This window comes from Triturus cristatus, chromosome 5_2 (assembly GCF_964204655.1).
Source record: "Triturus cristatus chromosome 5_2, aTriCri1.1, whole genome shotgun sequence".
Taxonomy (NCBI): domain Eukaryota; kingdom Metazoa; phylum Chordata; class Amphibia; order Caudata; family Salamandridae; genus Triturus; species Triturus cristatus.
This window is the reverse complement of record NC_140588.1, coordinates 553214530-553232146: the sequence shown is the minus strand read 5'-3', so window position 1 is coordinate 553232146 and position 17617 is coordinate 553214530. Positions and strand designations below refer to the sequence as shown.

The 17617-nt window shown below is 33.5% G+C and overlaps 7 non-coding genes across 7 annotated transcripts; all 7 read right to left on the bottom strand.

Moving 5' to 3' along the window:
* Positions 1–704: 704 nt before the first annotated feature.
* On the bottom strand, positions 705–776 carry TRNAQ-UUG (transfer RNA glutamine (anticodon UUG)). The gene has a single exon. It is a non-coding gene; the product is annotated as a tRNA-Gln (tRNA).
* Positions 777–3215: 2439 nt separating this feature from the next.
* Positions 3216–3287, bottom strand: TRNAQ-UUG (transfer RNA glutamine (anticodon UUG)). Its single transcript has one exon. It is a non-coding gene; the product is annotated as a tRNA-Gln (tRNA).
* Positions 3288–5726: 2439 nt separating this feature from the next.
* Positions 5727–5798, bottom strand: TRNAQ-UUG (transfer RNA glutamine (anticodon UUG)). The gene has a single exon. It is a non-coding gene; the product is annotated as a tRNA-Gln (tRNA).
* A 2439-nt stretch (positions 5799–8237) lies between these two features.
* On the bottom strand, positions 8238–8309 carry TRNAQ-UUG (transfer RNA glutamine (anticodon UUG)). Its single transcript has one exon. It is a non-coding gene; the product is annotated as a tRNA-Gln (tRNA).
* Positions 8310–10748: 2439 nt separating this feature from the next.
* TRNAQ-UUG (transfer RNA glutamine (anticodon UUG)) lies at positions 10749–10820 on the bottom strand. The gene has a single exon. It is a non-coding gene; the product is annotated as a tRNA-Gln (tRNA).
* A 2439-nt stretch (positions 10821–13259) lies between these two features.
* On the bottom strand, positions 13260–13331 carry TRNAQ-UUG (transfer RNA glutamine (anticodon UUG)). Its single transcript has one exon. It is a non-coding gene; the product is annotated as a tRNA-Gln (tRNA).
* A 2439-nt stretch (positions 13332–15770) lies between these two features.
* On the bottom strand, positions 15771–15842 carry TRNAQ-UUG (transfer RNA glutamine (anticodon UUG)). Its single transcript has one exon. It is a non-coding gene; the product is annotated as a tRNA-Gln (tRNA).
* Positions 15843–17617: the final 1775 nt, after the last annotated feature.

Here is a 17617-nt window from a genome sequence, read left to right as displayed (position 1 = left end):
TTTATCCATCTAGATAGCTGTTAGACAATATGAACATATCAATTATTCATAAACATAAATATTGAAGCTGAACCTAGAAACTGTTCTTTCACATCCACATTGTAAACATGAGTTTATTTTCCTTTCTCATCTATATGGCCAGTAATGAGATAGTTCATTTTTGCTGATTTCTTAGCTGACAACATGCTGGACTTACACAGTGCATTTCATTGTGAATTTCTTTGAAAGTGAATTTCAGATTCACACCTTTGACATGTCTTTCAAAAGATTCAACTTTATTGGTTGTGGATTTACTGTTGAAAATTAGTGTGTAAAATCTTTGTACGTCTGAATTTCAAGATTATTATTCAAACTGCACATCTTCGGTCCCCGTAATACAAAGTTTGACTCCTCAAGTTTTGTTTTAATGAATGCTTTGCAATTAAAAAGTTCCTTGTTCCCCTTATCAATAACAGTAAGATTTTAAAAAGTAATGTCGTGCATCAGGCCCCTGTGATGAGTTTGAGAAACCAGAGTGAGTTTGTAAAATCTCTCATTATTTTGAGCCATTTAGTTTCCAGGTATTGTAAAAATTCTATTATTTGCTCACATCTAGTAAACTTTTAGAGTATAATCAATAAATTAATTTTTCACCCTACCGGTATTAGATATGTGATATTAATGAATACACTTGAAAGAAAATGATTTGGTCAAGAGTCATAAAATGGTCCCACCGAGATTTGAACTCGGATCATTGGATTCAAAGTCCAAAGTGCTAACCATTACACCATGGAACCTCCCATGTGAAAGGAGTGCAAACTGCTGCAGCAATGTGGAAATGTCAAAGTTTTTAATATTCTACTGTCAAAGAGAAACTGAATTGGATTGCTTTCCTATTCTGGTAAACTTTTGCATATTGAACTATGTTGGGGAAGGATGTTGCCCAAAAGACTCAAATAACGTTATAACTCTGTTGAACAGTGGTTTTTATGTGAGATAATATTTTTCAATGAAAGATAAGTTGCCCCCTGAGGCAAATCTCTTCTGTCAAAATGGAAAGCTCACCCTGGTACGGGAGGGTGGATGGTGTCGTGGTTAGCACTCTGGACTCTGAAAACAGGGATCTGAGTACAAATTTCAGTGGGACTTATCTGAACATTACAATTTTCTTTTCCATTCAGTTCTTAAAAGTTTTATTTGGAACAACATCACATTTACTTATAAACATGTAAAAATCAACCTGTACATATGTATCTCTGTATATATAGCTATATGTCTCTGTATATTTATAGGAACATATAAACATATAGATTATAAAAATAAATATAATTAGTGGAGGTGAAAATCATGAACAGTTGTTGCCTCTCAGCATTTGAAACATGAGTTTCTACTTCTTTCTCTTTTATATGTCCTGAAATTGAGATAGTCACTTTTTACTCATTATTGATCCAACAATACAGTTGATGTATACAAAGCATATCATATGATTTGTGAATGAAGTTCGAAAAATGAGAATTTGATCAGTATCTGTCATGCCTCCGACCAAAAGCTTATATTTTACGATTGGAGATCAACTGTTGTAAATCAGCATGAAAAACATTTTCTTTTCACGATTTCCATACTAATATAAAACAACATTTTTACTAGCTGAATGAGATCATCATTTGGGTTCCTCTATGTTTGATTGAAGAAAACTTCTCATTCAAAATGTGCTATTTTTGCCTTATCAATAGCGGGAACGCTTAAAAAAGTGATGCTGTGAATCACCCGTCTGAAATGCGTTTGAGAAAATCAGGATATGATTTTATAATGGCTAACTACTTTGTGAAGAAATTTGATGTCAAAGTATTGTAAAGTTTGTATTGATGTATCTTGTTCAAGCTGATGGACATTTTGAAAGCATTCAATAATTGACTCTTTCAACCTACTGGTGTTGAATTTGAGCTATCAATGAACAAAGATGAAGAAATGGAAAAGCTCAAGAGTAATAAAAAAAGTCCCTCCAAGGTTTCAAATCGGATCATTGGATGCAAAGTCCAAATTGCCAACCATTGCTCTATCGAGCCACCCATGCAGGAGACAGAGACATTGCTTCAGTAGTCTGGAAATGTAGACTGTTTTATTATGCTACAGGCAAAGATGAACATTGTGATATAACTTTTATATTCAGATAAACATTTGAATATTTAACACTTTTATAGAGAATATAGCTGAAAAGAATCAAATCACATTAAATCTCTATCCACTATGACCATTCAAATGAGATATCTTTTTATCAATATAAGAGAAGGACATCACTGATGCGCTCTCTTTTGTCTCAATGGAAAAGGCACTCTTGTGTGAGAGGGTTCCAAGGTGTAATGGTTAGCACTCTGAATCCAGCGATCCGAGTTCAAATCTCGGTGGGACCTACTACAATTATGAGATTCACTGTTTAACTCATTTTTTAGAATTTGGTCTAGAAAAAACCTAATATCAACGTTTTATACTGATGCGTTTGAACGCATAAGTATGTATAGATGCATACATAGCTTTATCCATCTAGATAGCTGTTAGACAATATGAACATATCAATTATTCATAAACATAAATATTGAAGCTGAACCTAGAAACTGTTCTTTCACATCCACATTGTAAACATGAGTTTATTTTCCTTTCTCATCTATATGGCCAGTAATGAGATAGTTCATTTTTGCTGATTTCTTAGCTGACAACATGCTGGACTTACACAGTGCATTTCATTGTGAATTTCTTTGAAAGTGAATTTCAGATTCACACCTTTGACATGTCTTTCAAAAGATTCAACTTTATTGGTTGTGGATTTACTGTTGAAAATTAGTGTGTAAAATCTTTGTACGTCTGAATTTCAAGATTATTATTCAAACTGCACATCTTCGGTCCCCGTAATACAAAGTTTGACTCCTCAAGTTTTGTTTTAATGAATGCTTTGCAATTAAAAAGTTCCTTGTTCCCCTTATCAATAACAGTAAGATTTTAAAAAGTAATGTCGTGCATCAGGCCCCTGTGATGAGTTTGAGAAACCAGAGTGAGTTTGTAAAATCTCTCATTATTTTGAGCCATTTAGTTTCCAGGTATTGTAAAAATTCTATTATTTGCTCACATCTAGTAAACTTTTAGAGTATAATCAATAAATTAATTTTTCACCCTACCGGTATTAGATATGTGATATTAATGAATACACTTGAAAGAAAATGATTTGGTCAAGAGTCATAAAATGGTCCCACCGAGATTTGAACTCGGATCATTGGATTCAAAGTCCAAAGTGCTAACCATTACACCATGGAACCTCCCATGTGAAAGGAGTGCAAACTGCTGCAGCAATGTGGAAATGTCAAAGTTTTTAATATTCTACTGTCAAAGAGAAACTGAATTGGATTGCTTTCCTATTCTGGTAAACTTTTGCATATTGAACTATGTTGGGGAAGGATGTTGCCCAAAAGACTCAAATAACGTTATAACTCTGTTGAACAGTGGTTTTTATGTGAGATAATATTTTTCAATGAAAGATAAGTTGCCCCCTGAGGCAAATCTCTTCTGTCAAAATGGAAAGCTCACCCTGGTACGGGAGGGTGGATGGTGTCGTGGTTAGCACTCTGGACTCTGAAAACAGGGATCTGAGTACAAATTTCAGTGGGACTTATCTGAACATTACAATTTTCTTTTCCATTCAGTTCTTAAAAGTTTTATTTGGAACAACATCACATTTACTTATAAACATGTAAAAATCAACCTGTACATATGTATCTCTGTATATATAGCTATATGTCTCTGTATATTTATAGGAACATATAAACATATAGATTATAAAAATAAATATAATTAGTGGAGGTGAAAATCATGAACAGTTGTTGCCTCTCAGCATTTGAAACATGAGTTTCTACTTCTTTCTCTTTTATATGTCCTGAAATTGAGATAGTCACTTTTTACTCATTATTGATCCAACAATACAGTTGATGTATACAAAGCATATCATATGATTTGTGAATGAAGTTCGAAAAATGAGAATTTGATCAGTATCTGTCATGCCTCCGACCAAAAGCTTATATTTTACGATTGGAGATCAACTGTTGTAAATCAGCATGAAAAACATTTTCTTTTCACGATTTCCATACTAATATAAAACAACATTTTTACTAGCTGAATGAGATCATCATTTGGGTTCCTCTATGTTTGATTGAAGAAAACTTCTCATTCAAAATGTGCTATTTTTGCCTTATCAATAGCGGGAACGCTTAAAAAAGTGATGCTGTGAATCACCCGTCTGAAATGCGTTTGAGAAAATCAGGATATGATTTTATAATGGCTAACTACTTTGTGAAGAAATTTGATGTCAAAGTATTGTAAAGTTTGTATTGATGTAACTTGTTCAAGCTGATGGACATTTTGAAAGCATTCAATAATTGACTCTTTCAACCTACTGGTGTTGAATTTGAGCTATCAATGAACAAAGATGAAGAAATGGAAAAGCTCAAGAGTAATAAAAAAAGTCCCTCCAAGGTTTCAAATCGGATCATTGGATGCAAAGTCCAAATTGCCAACCATTGCTCTATCGAGCCACCCATGCAGGAGACAGAGACATTGCTTCAGTAGTCTGGAAATGTAGACTGTTTTATTATGCTACAGGCAAAGATGAACATTGTGATATAACTTTTATATTCAGATAAACATTTGAATATTTAACACTTTTATAGAGAATATAGCTGAAAAGAATCAAATCACATTAAATCTCTATCCACTATGACCATTCAAATGAGATATCTTTTTATCAATATAAGAGAAGGACATCACTGATGCGCTCTCTTTTGTCTCAATGGAAAAGGCACTCTTGTGTGAGAGGGTTCCAAGGTGTAATGGTTAGCACTCTGAATCCAGCGATCCGAGTTCAAATCTCGGTGGGACCTACTACAATTATGAGATTCACTGTTTAACTCATTTTTTAGAATTTGGTCTAGAAAAAACCTAATATCAACGTTTTATACTGATGCGTTTGAACGCATAAGTATGTATAGATGCATACATAGCTTTATCCATCTAGATAGCTGTTAGACAATATGAACATATCAATTATTCATAAACATAAATATTGAAGCTGAACCTAGAAACTGTTCTTTCACATCCACATTGTAAACATGAGTTTATTTTCCTTTCTCATCTATATGGCCAGTAATGAGATAGTTCATTTTTGCTGATTTCTTAGCTGACAACATGCTGGACTTACACAGTGCATTTCATGGTGAATTTCTTTGAAAGTGAATTTCAGATTCACACCTTTGACATGTCTTTCAAAAGATTCAACTTTATTGGTTGTGGATTTACTGTTGAAAATTAGTGTGTAAAATCTTTGTACGTCTGAATTTCAAGATTATTATTCAAACTGCACATCTTCGGTCCCCGTAATACAAAGTTTGACTCCTCAAGTTTTGTTTTAATGAATGCTTTGCAATTAAAAAGTTCCTTGTTCCCCTTATCAATAACAGTAAGATTTTAAAAAGTAATGTCGTGCATCAGGCCCCTGTGATGAGTTTGAGAAACCAGAGTGAGTTTGTAAAATCTCTCATTATTTTGAGCCATTTAGTTTCCAGGTATTGTAAAAATTCTATTATTTGCTCACATCTAGTAAACTTTTAGAGTATAATCAATAAATTAATTTTTCACCCTACCGGTATTAGATATGTGATATTAATGAATACACTTGAAAGAAAATGATTTGGTCAAGAGTCATAAAATGGTCCCACCGAGATTTGAACTCGGATCATTGGATTCAAAGTCCAAAGTGCTAACCATTACACCATGGAACCGCCCATGTGAAAGGAGTGCAAACTGCTGCAGCAATGTGGAAATGTCAAAGTTTTTAATATTCTACTGTCAAAGAGAAACTGAATTGGATTGCTTTCCTATTCTGGTAAACTTTTGCATATTGAACTATGTTGGGGAAGGATGTTGCCCAAAAGACTCAAATAACGTTATAACTCTGTTGAACAGTGGTTTTTATGTGAGATAATATTTTTCAATGAAAGATAAGTTGCCCCCTGAGGCAAATCTCTTCTGTCAAAATGGAAAGCTCACCCTGGTACGGGAGGGTGGATGGTGTCGTGGTTAGCACTCTGGACTCTGAAAACAGGGATCTGAGTACAAATTTCAGTGGGACTTATCTGAACATTACAATTTTCTTTTCCATTCAGTTCTTAAAAGTTTTATTTGGAACAACATCACATTTACTTATAAACATGTAAAAATCAACCTGTACATATGTATCTCTGTATATATAGCTATATGTCTCTGTATATTTATAGGAACATATAAACATATAGATTATAAAAATAAATATAATTAGTGGAGGTGAAAATCATGAACAGTTGTTGCCTCTCAGCATTTGAAACATGAGTTTCTACTTCTTTCTCTTTTATATGTCCTGAAATTGAGATAGTCACTTTTTACTCATTATTGATCCAACAATACAGTTGATGTATACAAAGCATATCATATGATTTGTGAATGAAGTTCGAAAAATGAGAATTTGATCAGTATCTGTCATGCCTCCGACCAAAAGCTTATATTTTACGATTGGAGATCAACTGTTGTAAATCAGCATGAAAAACATTTTCTTTTCACGATTTCCATACTAATATAAAACAACATTTTTACTAGCTGAATGAGATCATCATTTGGGTTCCTCTATGTTTGATTGAAGAAAACTTCTCATTCAAAATGTGCTATTTTTGCCTTATCAATAGCGGGAACGCTTAAAAAAGTGATGCTGTGAATCACCCGTCTGAAATGCGTTTGAGAAAATCAGGATATGATTTTATAATGGCTAACTACTTTGTGAAGAAATTTGATGTCAAAGTATTGTAAAGTTTGTATTGATGTATCTTGTTCAAGCTGATGGACATTTTGAAAGCATTCAATAATTGACTCTTTCAACCTACTGGTGTTGAATTTGAGCTATCAATGAACAAAGATGAAGAAATGGAAAAGCTCAAGAGTAATAAAAAAAGTCCCTCCAAGGTTTCAAATCGGATCATTGGATGCAAAGTCCAAATTGCCAACCATTGCTCTATCGAGCCACCCATGCAGGAGACAGAGACATTGCTTCAGTAGTCTGGAAATGTAGACTGTTTTATTATGCTACAGGCAAAGATGAACATTGTGATATAACTTTTATATTCAGATAAACATTTGAATATTTAACACTTTTATAGAGAATATAGCTGAAAAGAATCAAATCACATTAAATCTCTATCCACTATGACCATTCAAATGAGATATCTTTTTATCAATATAAGAGAAGGACATCACTGATGCGCTCTCTTTTGTCTCAATGGAAAAGGCACTCTTGTGTGAGAGGGTTCCAAGGTGTAATGGTTAGCACTCTGAATCCAGCGATCCGAGTTCAAATCTCGGTGGGACCTACTACAATTATGAGATTCACTGTTTAACTCATTTTTTAGAATTTGGTCTAGAAAAAACCTAATATCAACGTTTTATACTGATGCGTTTGAACGCATAAGTATGTATAGATGCATACATAGCTTTATCCATCTAGATAGCTGTTAGACAATATGAACATATCAATTATTCATAAACATAAATATTGAAGCTGAACCTAGAAACTGTTCTTTCACATCCACATTGTAAACATGAGTTTATTTTCCTTTCTCATCTATATGGCCAGTAATGAGATAGTTCATTTTTGCTGATTTCTTAGCTGACAACATGCTGGACTTACACAGTGCATTTCATGGTGAATTTCTTTGAAAGTGAATTTCAGATTCACACCTTTGACATGTCTTTCAAAAGATTCAACTTTATTGGTTGTGGATTTACTGTTGAAAATTAGTGTGTAAAATCTTTGTACGTCTGAATTTCAAGATTATTATTCAAACTGCACATCTTCGGTCCCCGTAATACAAAGTTTGACTCCTCAAGTTTTGTTTTAATGAATGCTTTGCAATTAAAAAGTTCCTTGTTCCCCTTATCAATAACAGTAAGATTTTAAAAAGTAATGTCGTGCATCAGGCCCCTGTGATGAGTTTGAGAAACCAGAGTGAGTTTGTAAAATCTCTCATTATTTTGAGCCATTTAGTTTCCAGGTATTGTAAAAATTCTATTATTTGCTCACATCTAGTAAACTTTTAGAGTATAATCAATAAATTAATTTTTCACCCTACCGGTATTAGATATGTGATATTAATGAATACACTTGAAAGAAAATGATTTGGTCAAGAGTCATAAAATGGTCCCACCGAGATTTGAACTCGGATCATTGGATTCAAAGTCCAAAGTGCTAACCATTACACCATGGAACCGCCCATGTGAAAGGAGTGCAAACTGCTGCAGCAATGTGGAAATGTCAAAGTTTTTAATATTCTACTGTCAAAGAGAAACTGAATTGGATTGCTTTCCTATTCTGGTAAACTTTTGCATATTGAACTATGTTGGGGAAGGATGTTGCCCAAAAGACTCAAATAACGTTATAACTCTGTTGAACAGTGGTTTTTATGTGAGATAATATTTTTCAATGAAAGATAAGTTGCCCCCTGAGGCAAATCTCTTCTGTCAAAATGGAAAGCTCACCCTGGTACGGGAGGGTGGATGGTGTCGTGGTTAGCACTCTGGACTCTGAAAACAGGGATCTGAGTACAAATTTCAGTGGGACTTATCTGAACATTACAATTTTCTTTTCCATTCAGTTCTTAAAAGTTTTATTTGGAACAACATCACATTTACTTATAAACATGTAAAAATCAACCTGTACATATGTATCTCTGTATATATAGCTATATGTCTCTGTATATTTATAGGAACATATAAACATATAGATTATAAAAATAAATATAATTAGTGGAGGTGAAAATCATGAACAGTTGTTGCCTCTCAGCATTTGAAACATGAGTTTCTACTTCTTTCTCTTTTATATGTCCTGAAATTGAGATAGTCACTTTTTACTCATTATTGATCCAACAATACAGTTGATGTATACAAAGCATATCATATGATTTGTGAATGAAGTTCGAAAAATGAGAATTTGATCAGTATCTGTCATGCCTCCGACCAAAAGCTTATATTTTACGATTGGAGATCAACTGTTGTAAATCAGCATGAAAAACATTTTCTTTTCACGATTTCCATACTAATATAAAACAACATTTTTACTAGCTGAATGAGATCATCATTTGGGTTCCTCTATGTTTGATTGAAGAAAACTTCTCATTCAAAATGTGCTATTTTTGCCTTATCAATAGCGGGAACGCTTAAAAAAGTGATGCTGTGAATCACCCGTCTGAAATGCGTTTGAGAAAATCAGGATATGATTTTATAATGGCTAACTACTTTGTGAAGAAATTTGATGTCAAAGTATTGTAAAGTTTGTATTGATGTAACTTGTTCAAGCTGATGGACATTTTGAAAGCATTCAATAATTGACTCTTTCAACCTACTGGTGTTGAATTTGAGCTATCAATGAACAAAGATGAAGAAATGGAAAAGCTCAAGAGTAATAAAAAAAGTCCCTCCAAGGTTTCAAATCGGATCATTGGATGCAAAGTCCAAATTGCCAACCATTGCTCTATCGAGCCACCCATGCAGGAGACAGAGACATTGCTTCAGTAGTCTGGAAATGTAGACTGTTTTATTATGCTACAGGCAAAGATGAACATTGTGATATAACTTTTATATTCAGATAAACATTTGAATATTTAACACTTTTATAGAGAATATAGCTGAAAAGAATCAAATCACATTAAATCTCTATCCACTATGACCATTCAAATGAGATATCTTTTTATCAATATAAGAGAAGGACATCACTGATGCGCTCTCTTTTGTCTCAATGGAAAAGGCACTCTTGTGTGAGAGGGTTCCAAGGTGTAATGGTTAGCACTCTGAATCCAGCGATCCGAGTTCAAATCTCGGTGGGACCTACTACAATTATGAGATTCACTGTTTAACTCATTTTTTAGAATTTGGTCTAGAAAAAACCTAATATCAACGTTTTATACTGATGCGTTTGAACGCATAAGTATGTATAGATGCATACATAGCTTTATCCATCTAGATAGCTGTTAGACAATATGAACATATCAATTATTCATAAACATAAATATTGAAGCTGAACCTAGAAACTGTTCTTTCACATCCACATTGTAAACATGAGTTTATTTTCCTTTCTCATCTATATGGCCAGTAATGAGATAGTTCATTTTTGCTGATTTCTTAGCTGACAACATGCTGGACTTACACAGTGCATTTCATTGTGAATTTCTTTGAAAGTGAATTTCAGATTCACACCTTTGACATGTCTTTCAAAAGATTCAACTTTATTGGTTGTGGATTTACTGTTGAAAATCAGTGTGTAAAATCTTTGTACGACTGAATTTCAAGATTATTATTCAAACTGCACATCTTCGGTCCCCGTAATACAAAGTTTGACTCCTCAAGTTTTGTTTTAATGAATGCTTTGCAATTAAAAAGTTCCTTGTTCCCCTTATCAATAACAGTAAGATTTTAAAAAGTAATGTCGTGCATCAGGCCCCTGTGATGAGTTTGAGAAACCAGAGTGAGTTTGTAAAATCTCTCATTATTTTGAGCCATTTAGTTTCCAGGTATTGTAAAAATTCTATTATTTGCTCACATCTAGTAAACTTTTAGAGTATAATCAATAAATTAATTTTTCACCCTACCGGTATTAGATATGTGATATTAATGAATACACTTGAAAGAAAATGATTTGGTCAAGAGTCATAAAATGGTCCCACCGAGATTTGAACTCGGATCATTGGATTCAAAGTCCAAAGTGCTAACCATTACACCATGGAACCTCCCATGTGAAAGGAGTGCAAACTGCTGCAGCAATGTGGAAATGTCAAAGTTTTTAATATTCTACTGTCAAAGAGAAACTGAATTGGATTGCTTTCCTATTCTGGTAAACTTTTGCATATTGAACTATGTTGGGGAAGGATGTTGCCCAAAAGACTCAAATAACGTTATAACTCTGTTGAACAGTGGTTTTTATGTGAGATAATATTTTTCAATGAAAGATAAGTTGCCCCCTGAGGCAAATCTCTTCTGTCAAAATGGAAAGCTCACCCTGGTACGGGAGGGTGGATGGTGTCGTGGTTAGCACTCTGGACTCTGAAAACAGGGATCTGAGTACAAATTTCAGTGGGACTTATCTGAACATTACAATTTTCTTTTCCATTCAGTTCTTAAAAGTTTTATTTGGAACAACATCACATTTACTTATAAACATGTAAAAATCAACCTGTACATATGTATCTCTGTATATATAGCTATATGTCTCTGTATATTTATAGGAACATATAAACATATAGATTATAAAAATAAATATAATTAGTGGAGGTGAAAATCATGAACAGTTGTTGCCTCTCAGCATTTGAAACATGAGTTTCTACTTCTTTCTCTTTTATATGTCCTGAAATTGAGATAGTCACTTTTTACTCATTATTGATCCAACAATACAGTTGATGTATACAAAGCATATCATATGATTTGTGAATGAAGTTCGAAAAATGAGAATTTGATCAGTATCTGTCATGCCTCCGACCAAAAGCTTATATTTTACGATTGGAGATCAACTGTTGTAAATCAGCATGAAAAACATTTTCTTTTCACGATTTCCATACTAATATAAAACAACATTTTTACTAGCTGAATGAGATCATCATTTGGGTTCCTCTATGTTTGATTGAAGAAAACTTCTCATTCAAAATGTGCTATTTTTGCCTTATCAATAGCGGGAACGCTTAAAAAAGTGATGCTGTGAATCACCCGTCTGAAATGCGTTTGAGAAAATCAGGATATGATTTTATAATGGCTAACTACTTTGTGAAGAAATTTGATGTCAAAGTATTGTAAAGTTTGTATTGATGTAACTTGTTCAAGCTGATGGACATTTTGAAAGCATTCAATAATTGACTCTTTCAACCTACTGGTGTTGAATTTGAGCTATCAATGAACAAAGATGAAGAAATGGAAAAGCTCAAGAGTAATAAAAAAAGTCCCTCCAAGGTTTCAAATCGGATCATTGGATGCAAAGTCCAAATTGCCAACCATTGCTCTATCGAGCCACCCATGCAGGAGACAGAGACATTGCTTCAGTAGTCTGGAAATGTAGACTGTTTTATTATGCTACAGGCAAAGATGAACATTGTGATATAACTTTTATATTCAGATAAACATTTGAATATTTAACACTTTTATAGAGAATATAGCTGAAAAGAATCAAATCACATTAAATCTCTATCCACTATGACCATTCAAATGAGATATCTTTTTATCAATATAAGAGAAGGACATCACTGATGCGCTCTCTTTTGTCTCAATGGAAAAGGCACTCTTGTGTGAGAGGGTTCCAAGGTGTAATGGTTAGCACTCTGAATCCAGCGATCCGAGTTCAAATCTCGGTGGGACCTACTACAATTATGAGATTCACTGTTTAACTCATTTTTTAGAATTTGGTCTAGAAAAAACCTAATATCAACGTTTTATACTGATGCGTTTGAACGCATAAGTATGTATAGATGCATACATAGCTTTATCCATCTAGATAGCTGTTAGACAATATGAACATATCAATTATTCATAAACATAAATATTGAAGCTGAACCTAGAAACTGTTCTTTCACATCCACATTGTAAACATGAGTTTATTTTCCTTTCTCATCTATATGGCCAGTAATGAGATAGTTCATTTTTGCTGATTTCTTAGCTGACAACATGCTGGACTTACACAGTGCATTTCATGGTGAATTTCTTTGAAAGTGAATTTCAGATTCACACCTTTGACATGTCTTTCAAAAGATTCAACTTTATTGGTTGTGGATTTACTGTTGAAAATTAGTGTGTAAAATCTTTGTACGTCTGAATTTCAAGATTATTATTCAAACTGCACATCTTCGGTCCCCGTAATACAAAGTTTGACTCCTCAAGTTTTGTTTTAATGAATGCTTTGCAATTAAAAAGTTCCTTGTTCCCCTTATCAATAACAGTAAGATTTTAAAAAGTAATGTCGTGCATCAGGCCCCTGTGATGAGTTTGAGAAACCAGAGTGAGTTTGTAAAATCTCTCATTATTTTGAGCCATTTAGTTTCCAGGTATTGTAAAAATTCTATTATTTGCTCACATCTAGTAAACTTTTAGAGTATAATCAATAAATTAATTTTTCACCCTACCGGTATTAGATATGTGATATTAATGAATACACTTGAAAGAAAATGATTTGGTCAAGAGTCATAAAATGGTCCCACCGAGATTTGAACTCGGATCATTGGATTCAAAGTCCAAAGTGCTAACCATTACACCATGGAACCTCCCATGTGAAAGGAGTGCAAACTGCTGCAGCAATGTGGAAATGTCAAAGTTTTTAATATTCTACTGTCAAAGAGAAACTGAATTGGATTGCTTTCCTATTCTGGTAAACTTTTGCATATTGAACTATGTTGGGGAAGGATGTTGCCCAAAAGACTCAAATAACGTTATAACTCTGTTGAACAGTGGTTTTTATGTGAGATAATATTTTTCAATGAAAGATAAGTTGCCCCCTGAGGCAAATCTCTTCTGTCAAAATGGAAAGCTCACCCTGGTACGGGAGGGTGGATGGTGTCGTGGTTAGCACTCTGGACTCTGAAAACAGGGATCTGAGTACAAATTTCAGTGGGACTTATCTGAACATTACAATTTTCTTTTCCATTCAGTTCTTAAAAGTTTTATTTGGAACAACATCACATTTACTTATAAACATGTAAAAATCAACCTGTACATATGTATCTCTGTATATATAGCTATATGTCTCTGTATATTTATAGGAACATATAAACATATAGATTATAAAAATAAATATAATTAGTGGAGGTGAAAATCATGAACAGTTGTTGCCTCTCAGCATTTGAAACATGAGTTTCTACTTCTTTCTCTTTTATATGTCCTGAAATTGAGATAGTCACTTTTTACTCATTATTGATCCAACAATACAGTTGATGTATACAAAGCATATCATATGATTTGTGAATGAAGTTCGAAAAATGAGAATTTGATCAGTATCTGTCATGCCTCCGACCAAAAGCTTATATTTTACGATTGGAGATCAACTGTTGTAAATCAGCATGAAAAACATTTTCTTTTCACGATTTCCATACTAATATAAAACAACATTTTTACTAGCTGAATGAGATCATCATTTGGGTTCCTCTATGTTTGATTGAAGAAAACTTCTCATTCAAAATGTGCTATTTTTGCCTTATCAATAGCGGGAACGCTTAAAAAAGTGATGCTGTGAATCACCCGTCTGAAATGCGTTTGAGAAAATCAGGATATGATTTTATAATGGCTAACTACTTTGTGAAGAAATTTGATGTCAAAGTATTGTAAAGTTTGTATTGATGTATCTTGTTCAAGCTGATGGACATTTTGAAAGCATTCAATAATTGACTCTTTCAACCTACTGGTGTTGAATTTGAGCTATCAATGAACAAAGATGAAGAAATGGAAAAGCTCAAGAGTAATAAAAAAAGTCCCTCCAAGGTTTCAAATCGGATCATTGGATGCAAAGTCCAAATTGCCAACCATTGCTCTATCGAGCCACCCATGCAGGAGACAGAGACATTGCTTCAGTAGTCTGGAAATGTAGACTGTTTTATTATGCTACAGGCAAAGATGAACATTGTGATATAACTTTTATATTCAGATAAACATTTGAATATTTAACACTTTTATAGAGAATATAGCTGAAAAGAATCAAATCACATTAAATCTCTATCCACTATGACCATTCAAATGAGATATCTTTTTATCAATATAAGAGAAGGACATCACTGATGCGCTCTCTTTTGTCTCAATGGAAAAGGCACTCTTGTGTGAGAGGGTTCCAAGGTGTAATGGTTAGCACTCTGAATCCAGCGATACGAGTTCAAATCTCGGTGGGACCTACTACAATTATGAGATTCACTGTTTAACTCATTTTTTAGAATTTGGTCTAGAAAAAACCTAATATCAACGTTTTATACTGATGCGTTTGAACGCATAAGTATGTATAGATGCATACATAGCTTTATCCATCTAGATAGCTGTTAGACAATATGAACATATCAATTATTCATAAACATAAATATTGAAGCTGAACCTAGAAACTGTTCTTTCACATCCACATTGTAAACATGAGTTTATTTTCCTTTCTCATCTATATGGCCAGTAATGAGATAGTTCATTTTTGCTGATTTCTTAGCTGACAACATGCTGGACTTACACAGTGCATTTCATTGTGAATTTCTTTGAAAGTGAATTTCAGATTCACACCTTTAACATGTCTTTCAAAAGATTCAACTTTATTGGTTGTGGATTTACTGTTGAAAATCAGTGTGTAAAATCTTTGTACGACTGAATTTCAAGATTATTATTCAAACTGCACATCTTCGGTCCCCGTAATACAAAGTTTGACTCCTCAAGTTTTGTTTTAATGAATGCTTTGCAATTAAAAAGTTCCTTGTTCCCCTTATCAATAACAGTAAGATTTTAAAAAGTAATGTCGTGCATCAGGCCCCTGTGATGAGTTTGAGAAACCAGAGTGAGTTTGTAAAATCTCTCATTATTTTGAGCCATTTAGTTTCCAGGTATTGTAAAAATTCTATTATTTGCTCACATCTAGTAAACTTTTAGAGTATAATCAATAAATTAATTTTTCACCCTACCGGTATTAGATATGTGATATTAATGAATACACTTGAAAGAAAATGATTTGGTCAAGAGTCATAAAATGGTCCCACCGAGATTTGAACTCGGATCATTGGATTCAAAGTCCAAAGTGCTAACCATTACACCATGGAACCTCCCATGTGAAAGGAGTGCAAACTGCTGCAGCAATGTGGAAATGTCAAAGTTTTTAATATTCTACTGTCAAAGAGAAACTGAATTGGATTGCTTTCCTATTCTGGTAAACTTTTGCATATTGAACTATGTTGGGGAAGGATGTTGCCCAAAAGACTCAAATAACGTTATAACTCTGTTGAACAGTGGTTTTTATGTGAGATAATATTTTTCAATGAAAGATAAGTTGCCCCCTGAGGCAAATCTCTTCTGTCAAAATGGAAAGCTCACCCTGGTACGGGAGGGTGGATGGTGTCGTGGTTAGCACTCTGGACTCTGAAAACAGGGATCTGAGTACAAATTTCAGTGGGACTTATCTGAACATTACAATTTTCTTTTCCATTCAGTTCTTAAAAGTTTTATTTGGAACAACATCACATTTACTTATAAACATGTAAAAATCAACCTGTACATATGTATCTCTGTATATATAGCTATATGTCTCTGTATATTTATAGGAACATATAAACATATAGATTATAAAAATAAATATAATTAGTGGAGGTGAAAATCATGAACAGTTGTTGCCTCTCAGCATTTGAAACATGAGTTTCTACTTCTTTCTCTTTTATATGTCCTGAAATTGAGATAGTCACTTTTTACTCATTATTGATCCAACAATACAGTTGATGTATACAAAGCATATCATATGATTTGTGAATGAAGTTCGAAAAATGAGAATTTGATCAGTATCTGTCATGCCTCCGACCAAAAGCTTATATTTTACGATTGGAGATCAACTGTTGTAAATCAGCATGAAAAACATTTTCTTTTCACGATTTCCATACTAATATAAAACAACATTTTTACTAGCTGAATGAGATCATCATTTGGGTTCCTCTATGTTTGATTGAAGAAAACTTCTCATTCAAAATGTGCTATTTTTGCCTTATCAATAGCGGGAACGCTTAAAAAAGTGATGCTGTGAATCACCCGTCTGAAATGCGTTTGAGAAAATCAGGATATGATTTTATAATGGCTAACTACTTTGTGAAGAAATTTGATGTCAAAGTATTGTAAAGTTTGTATTGATGTAACTTGTTCAAGCTGAATGACATTTTGAAAGCATTCAATAATTGACTCTTTCAACCTACTGGTGTTGAATTTGAGCTATCAATGAACAAAGATGAAGAAATGGAAAAGCTCAAGAGTAATAAAAAAAGTCCCTCCAAGGTTTCAAATCGGATCATTGGATGCAAAGTCCAAATTGCCAACCATTGCTCTATCGAGCCACCCATGCAGGAGACAGAGACATTGCTTCAGTAGTCTGGAAATGTAGACTGTTTTATTATGCTACAGGCAAAGATGAACATTGTGATATAACTTTTATATTCAGATAAACATTTGAATATTTAACACTTTTATAGAGAATATAGCTGAAAAGAATCAAATCACATTAAATCTCTATCCACTATGACCATTCAAATGAGATATCTTTTTATCAATATAAGAGAAGGACATCACTGATGCGCTCTCTTTTGTCTCAATGGAAAAGGCACTCTTGTGTGAGAGGGTTCCAAGGTGTAATGGTTAGCACTCTGAATCCAGCGATCCGAGTTCAAATCTCGGTGGGACCTACTACAATTATGAGATTCACTGTTTAACTCATTTTTTAGAATTTGGTCTAGAAAAAACCTAATATCAACGTTTTATACTGATGCGTTTGAACGCATAAGTATGTATAGATGCATACATAGCTTTATCCATCTAGATAGCTGTTAGACAATATGAACATATC